Raw genomic sequence first — 7,767 nt, forward strand, 5'->3', positions numbered from 1 at the left:
GAAACTAGAAAACTAGGGGAGAAGGGGAAAAAAAAGCCCCAGCACACTTTATTAGCATTTTATGGATCGTAGAACGGTTTGGGTTGGAAGGGACCCTGAAGATCATTTAGTTCCAAACTCTCTGCCATGGGCAGGGACACCTTCCACTAGCCCAGGTTGCTCATAGCCACATCCAACCTGGCCTTGAACACTTCTGCCCCACTCCAGCACCCTCCCCACCCTGGCAGTGCCACTGGTTTAGGTGATGTTTTGCAGCTCCTGGCCAGAGAGGGGACCCAGCAGGGCACAGTGGTGGGGCCCGTTCCTAAAAGACTCTTGCCAAATGTTGTTACCTGGATCTCCAAAGACTGCTCAAATTTAGGTTGCTCAGCTCTCCATTACTAATTACCCTAAAATAAATAAAACTAAAGGCAAGCAATGAAGGATCTGTCTGCTGTACCATGACTGAAGAGCCCAGGTAGCTCTTTCCCACTTCTTCTTCCTCACGAGGGAATCCCCAACAAATTGAGGTTCTGGAGATGAGTCTCCTGAAGGTTGCAAGTGCCAGGGGCTCGGGGCAGTGGGACCCGCAGGGGCCACCCTTCCCCTCCCGGCTGGGGACATCCAGCTGGCTTTCGCTGGTGTTGCCTTTGCTTTGTTTAAACAGGGGCACTGCAGCTGAGAGGTTAATGCACGTGCCTTTTCCCCTCTTAAAAAATATTTAGAAAGGGCATTTAAAAGGCTATCCCTGACTAACTTAATGCAGCACCACCACCAGTTTAGAACTAGTATGAAAAAAACCACTTTGTGTTAAAAAATATATATATATTTTAATTATTTCCATGCAAACGGTGTGAATAATAGATGGAGGTAGCTGCAGCTTTCTCAGAAAGAGAAAGTTAAAGGAATCCAGCCGTGCAGGCTGTAAAATCCCAGGGCCAGAAAGGGAGAAGGCAGGGCTGGGGGGAGCCTTCAGCAGGGCTGCTCTCCACTCCCCACCGGTCGTGGGGATCCAGGCCCCTGGCGAAGCCCGGGCAGCGGGTTCAGCCGCGCGGCAGCTTTGGCTATCTCAACTTTCATTCACATAATCCTCCGAGTCTTGTATTGACACACATGGGCTGGGTTTGGGTTTTAGCTTAATTATATCACATCCTTCGTCTTCTTACATTCACTTATAGGCACGTTGAGGTTATTTCCAGACTTTGGTCACTTCTATTTTATTATTACAGGTGGCCCAAATAAATTTTCATTAGCTTTTTCATGCCCGTTTTCTAAAGAGAATCGTAAATGGAGCCACTTAGGGTTTCATTTGAATTTTTGAGTAAGGATTGGGAGCAACTTCCCTACCAGTTTTACAATTACGTTCTCCGTTTCGCCTCAAACCTCACATTAAATGCAGCGTCCAAAGGCCAGAAAAATCAACAGTACGTACCTGACAGGCACACATACTCAGATACACAAACCAAGTTTTTATTAATAGACATTTCAGGCAACTTTGCATTACGCTGCCCTGTTTTCACATTTCTTTCCTACATTTTGCTCCAGTGAAGACCTTCACAAAGCTGTATGTGAATAATCTGCCTCACACGAATGGCCTGCTCGTGGCACGGCTTCGCCTTCAGTTAATTTATTACCAATTAACTTGAGGTGCTCAACACCTTTGCAAAGGCTGGTGTGAATAAATCTACAGCTGGAAATCAAATACAGATAGATGTCTGATTAAAATTAAAAATAAATAAGGAACATGGTGGGTAAATCTATCAGTGCTTGGATACTGACCCAAAAGCAAGAGGAAAAAGGACTGAGCCTGATGCCCACAACCCCTTTTAGGAGCAGAGCTGCACACTGCGCAGCACAGTAGTTTGTCTCTCAAAAGTTTTTAAAAGTCTTCTGCGGGACAGCGGAGTTGTCCTGAACTTCATTGGTTTAAAATTAACGCAGAAAAATGGGAAAAAGGGAGTTCCCTCTCCAAATGTTGCGAAACGATGATTAAGCACTGGGACTATCAACTTGAACTCAGATTTTCAGAGCGCTCAACAGCCAGAGAAAAGTCCACGTAAAATTCCCATTTTGTACGTTTGCCTTTCAAGAGCCGCCTGCCAAGTCTCCTCTGCCTTTTGCCCATTCTCGTTATACCCAGGACATCTCAGCGCTGCGAGGCTCCTGCATGCTGCGGGTACGAGCCATCGCTTGGCGCGGTGCTCTGGGACTCGCAGCCTCCGTGTTTATATTTCAGCGCTACGCGTGATTAATCCTCCATTTCATTCATTGTCTTTTTACTTCTCTGCTACTGGGAACAGTAAATAAGAGGGAAGTTGTAACAAGAGCCTCCCTTTTATTCAGAGACCTTCTGTTTCCTGTGGGCTGGCGGCTTCGGAAAAAAAAAAATCACAGCTCCATTGTGCTCCCAAATCATATTACATGATTCAGATGGAAAGAAAAACCCATATCAGTAGGAACAAGGGATTCAAAGAGAAGAGTTGAGGCCAGTGGACCAGGGACACCAATCCTGGGTGGCAGCACATCCTGAGGACACTTCACCCTGTGACAGCACTGACATTATGATTTTCCTCCCCATTTTGTCCAGGTGGGAGCTGCTCCGGGCACTAGGGGTGCTTCGATGGGTGACCCTGAGCAGAGGCAGGGAGGCAGCCCAGGCGTGCTCCTGGGCGGAAGCAGAGCGGGCCACGCTCAAGATGGTGTTGCCGTCACTGAACATGTCCCACAAATGCTCCGCCCAAAAATAGATCATTTCCTTCTTCCACCTCAAAGGAAACAGCTTTGGAAGGAGGCTCAGTCACAGACGGGCTGGTGCAAGGGGGGATCCCTACGGTGGGTGGGTTCACTGACAGCCTCCCACTGGGAGCCAGTTGCGCATCCTGGAGCACAACTCTGGGACAAGCCATCGGTGCTGACCCAAGGGGTGAGTCCTGCCAAACGCCTGGGCGGGAGCTGCGCCTGCCAGCACCACTGCGAGCAGAAACCCATCAGCACTTGGCTGTTGGTGGCTGGTACAGCAAAACAAAACCCTCCCGTATCCAAAACCTGCGTGTCGAGGTGCTCAGGCTGCGATCGACCCTCACCTGCATCTTGCAGTGTTGGTTTTACACACACGGGGCTTGCTCAGGACATCTTCCTTGTTGGAAGGCATTAGCAGAAACTGTGTCAACAGAACTATAACGAGCCTAAGGTCAAGACTGACAATAAAACATGAGTCACCGTTATTCAACCACTTATTAACGCACGTTTTGCAAGTTATCTCTTCTAGGAATCATCACCACACAAATCTGAGTTCTGGGGGGTTTTTTGTATATGATGCCAGGATTTTGCTCTTTAGTGCAGAGCTGAGTCTTCACAGGGCTGGTGCTTGTGGTCCCTGTGCGCAGCCCCCTGCCCCGCACCATCTGTAGTGTTGCTGGCTGGAGCTCAGTTGGGGGGTCGAGCATTTTCTCAGCAAGCTGGGCTGAGGAAGAGTGTGGTCAACGCCAGCACTTCTGCAAGAGAGGCATTTTCCCATAAAGGTATTTACTCACGTGGCTTTCTTACGCTTCTGTTTGTGAAGGAGCAGGAGGTTTCATGGATGTTGCACCTCACCTGGAATTTCTTCCCAGACATTTAATCAAAAATGCTATTTTCACTCTCGATAACAAATGTACTTGCCGAATGTCAGACTACGTGTCCTCCGTTTCCCCTCTGGCTTTTAAACGACATCTTGCTTTGCAAGAGCATTTACATGGTGACCTCTTGCCACTGTACGGTGTGCAGGGAGCTGGACCCTCTCCAGGCATTCTGGCTGTTAGTGTTCGGCCTTTCCTGCTTTTCAGAGAATCACAGAATGTCAGGGGTTGGCAAGGACCTCAAAAGATCACCTAGTCCAGCCCCCCGCCAGAGCAGCATCACCTACAGTAGAACTTCTGACAAGTCAGAAATGTGTGATTTGAGCTTTTTGACGCTTTAGTAGACGAAAGGCTGCTGGAAGCATCAGGATGAACTTCCCCCATGCCAAGTGCCCCTCGCTCAAGCCAAACACATTTTAACAGCATCGGCAAGATTTGAAAAGGTGTAGCTAAAAGCCCCGCACTTGCCGACCTGCTCGCTCCTCTGCCGTCTCACCTTAGGCTTGGTCTCGAGCTTTCCTGCTGTAGGTAAGGCTTGAGCTTCTGCGGGAGCCAACGGGTAGACAAAGCGAATTCACAGCTTAAGTCTTTTATTCCATCATGAAGTGGCAAAAGGGAAGGCTTGCCTCTCTCGTGGGTCACCTCTAATAGCAACTGCTTGAGCAAGACAGATTTCAGAATTAGGTGTTCTTGAAACGGGAAGCCACGCTGTATTTTTCAGTGGCGCAAAGCAGCCATAAGAACAAGCTGACCTTCGTTCTTAATAATAAACTCATTGGGGATAAAAAAAAATTCATCTTCATTTTTCTGCTTAAAGTACCGTCAAAAGAAAAGTCAAGGCACAACACATACAAAAATATACAACTTTTGCAAAACAATACGAAACTCTCAGAGATCTACCTTTCCTCTTTTTTTTTTTTTTCTCCAACATTGGAAGCCTGACAGCTTGTCTACAAGTACATTGTTTTGGAATAAAGGCTGGTGTTAATTTGAAGTGAACCTATTCTAGACTAAATTAATACCATCTCAGAGTGGTTTTGAGGTGTAGGGTGCAATCCAGCAGCAAAGCCTGGGGAGAAGTTTATGGATGAACACCCACATTTAGGCACTGCATCGGACTAGCTTGTTTGTAAAACGTGCCTTAACGCATTTCTAAATAATGTCTACTGCAGCGTGCCGAAGAAAAACGTCACACGCTGTTATTTTCTTCCAAAGCAGCCCCCAAAAGATGTCATCTGTGGTCCGTAGTCAAGAACGGTGTGATGGTAAGCTAAAGGATATAATGAAGGAAAGTTGTTTGGAAATAGTTGGCATCTTACTGTTACTAATAAAGTGACAGATACGTTGGTGTCCAGTAGCTGGTCAGCTGGCAGAGCCTGAAAAAGGTGAAAATTATTCATCTCTTCTATTAAATACTACCTCTGTATTTCACCACAACTCTGTTACACTCTACCAAATAACATTATTATAACCCAATGCAGCACATTGGGTTTATTCCTTTAATCTTCCGTCAGGGAAGGCAGAACGGGAATGTTTATTCTAACCAGCAGGTTTAACCCTTAGGCTAGCAAGAATTAGTAAAGGTTTTCCTCAAGCTCGGCTTGTCACCTGCCTGGAGAGCCTAATGCCGTGGCTGCAGCCTGCTCGGCTACTCTCAAATCTGTCTTCCTGCTTCATAGCAAGCCTAAACCCAGCTCTAAACCTGGCCTCTTCTCCCTCACGACAGGCTCGTTACATCGACAAACAGAGCTGGAAAGGAGCGCGTCACTGGCAGAGCCGCTGGTAGCGCCCTAACTAGCCGTAGAAATCTTGTCTGCCGCTTGATACCCGTTACTTCAGGTTTCTAGGGGTCTGTGTGCCCAGACGGAAACATTTCATTGAATAAGATCAACTTTTTGCCAGAGCCGGGGTAATCACCGAGGGCACAGCAGAAGGGTGTCTGTGTGGTTACTTACAGCAGTTTAAAATTGCAGAGCACACCTAGAAAGCAGGTGGCTGCAACTGTAGGTCATTTGAGGACCAACCCGAGATACACAACCATAAAATCCACCTGGTATTCAAGATACCATAACTGCCACTTCATAACATTTAAGTTCTCTCCAAACCGACTCCCGGTTCATTTGTTCTTTAAAACAAGAAGAGACTTTTTTCCCTCCTCTATATACTCTATCAAGCATTGATGTGAAGGTTAAAGCCCTAAGAAATGCTTTTGGTTTCAACAGCGACGCCAGCACTGTCCAGTTCCTTTGCAGGGAACCACTGCCCAAACGGTTGCAGTTTCCCTGCTCGTTGTCCCTCAGCAAGCACCGATTTTTAGAGACCATGAGGAGGCAAATTCAAGCAAACCATCAGCAATAACGGACAATGGATCGAGTAATTTTGTAGCTGTAAAGTCTGACCCATCTGTGCTGAAAATCAGGTGGAGTATTGACCAAGAGAGGAGCACAGGCAGGGAACAAGGAGGTCCTTCCCAGCCAAAACTCTCTGAAACTATTTTTAAAGGGGAGACAATCTACCTAACTATGGCATCTCCCCCCAGCAGCAGTGGTTTCATTATTTCAAAACTTCTGTGGAAGACACAAGACTTGAGTCCCAGAGACGTGGGCAAGCTCGGTCGATTTCCTGGCACGTCCCAAACGCTCATGAGAGAACTGCAGCTGTCCTGTAGCACTCTGGAGGCTTGGGGTCACCTCCAACCACCACCAGCCTCTGCAGCGCTCTACTGGGGCTTCATCATTATTATTTTACCTGCCCTCCCCAGCCGTGAGCACGCTCCGATTGCTATGAAGGCGCTAACCCCAAAGGCAGACGCGAGTGTTGGCTACTCATCGCTGGCTACTCATCGTTTAAGATCAGCTGAATCCTTCTGAGTTCCTCCCATCAACACTGAGCACCGAGAACAAAGGCACGAGATTACAGGGATCTCATTAAGTACATTTGTTCCAACAACAAGCAACGTGTCTACTTCCCTCTAATGACCTGTGGAAACAAAAAAACCCTTAAGCACAGAGAATTTACTTCTTCTCAGTTACAAGCATCCGAATGGGTAACATCCACTTTAAGAAGAAAAAAAATAAACTGTCTTAAAACTTTCTCTCTCAAGACCTTGTGAACAGCATCGTTGCTCCGTTTGAAACGGAAAGCAGGGATGTACGTATCTGAAAACACCAAAGCGCATGCACACCAAAATTAAAAAAAACCCCTTAGGGCATTAAGCGAGCCATTTAACTAAGTACTTAAAACCTCTGCAATTATTAGTTTATTAGTATCATCCAGGATTCAGATGTTCAATATTTCTCCTGAAGTTATACATAAATGCAAATTGAAATAAGAATCTGAAAGTCAAAATTGTATAACAAAACAATACTCCATCACAAAAGCGTGTAAAATTACAAGAATGCTTTTTTTTTCTTTTTTTTCTTTTTCTTTTTTTTTTTTTTAAACACTGGCACTTCAGAGAACCATAATTTTGTAACCACAAAATTGCCAAATTGTCCCCCAAACTGGTAAGCAGGTATATGTGAAAATAGTTACTAGTTGCCAGCACTTGAAGTTTTACTAAATATGCAAAAAACCCCTTAGCTTTGGTTTTGGAAGAGAACTATATTTGACCAAATTAGACGTTGTTGGTATACCATAAACATTTCACTTTTTAATGCAAAATTTAATAAAATGTACTTTTCCATACAGCTATATTTAACTTAAAAATGGGCAAACATCAAGAGTGCGGTATAAAACCTAACAGGAAAAATACATCTTATCTCATTTTCAATTTGAGACAATATACAACTTTGTTTAAAGGGCTAAAACTAGAATTTCAAGAATACAAATATGAATTTACATAGATTTAACAAATAATAATGGTACCATTTATAGAAATCTTAGAAAGAAAAATCATTTCTTGTGGGCCATTTGCTACCAGGAGAGTTTCATGGTATAAAGCCCGTGGCCATCACCAGACCTGTCACCAAAAAAATAATATGGTCATTTCATGCGTTTAACTTTACACATTTTAGGTACGTTCATCGCTCGCAAGTGTTCAGAGATTTACAAATCCAACGTCCATTACATGGTAACGGAGTCACACCTGTAAATTTCTCTACACCGGATGGATGGACACCCTTCCTATGGGTCCTTCTAGGACAAAACTGAACATTCCCTCCCTCCCCCC

This window comes from Apaloderma vittatum, unplaced genomic scaffold, assembly GCF_000703405.1.
Source record: "Apaloderma vittatum isolate BGI_N311 unplaced genomic scaffold, ASM70340v1 scaffold14873, whole genome shotgun sequence".
NCBI lineage: Eukaryota > Metazoa > Chordata > Aves > Trogoniformes > Trogonidae > Apaloderma > Apaloderma vittatum.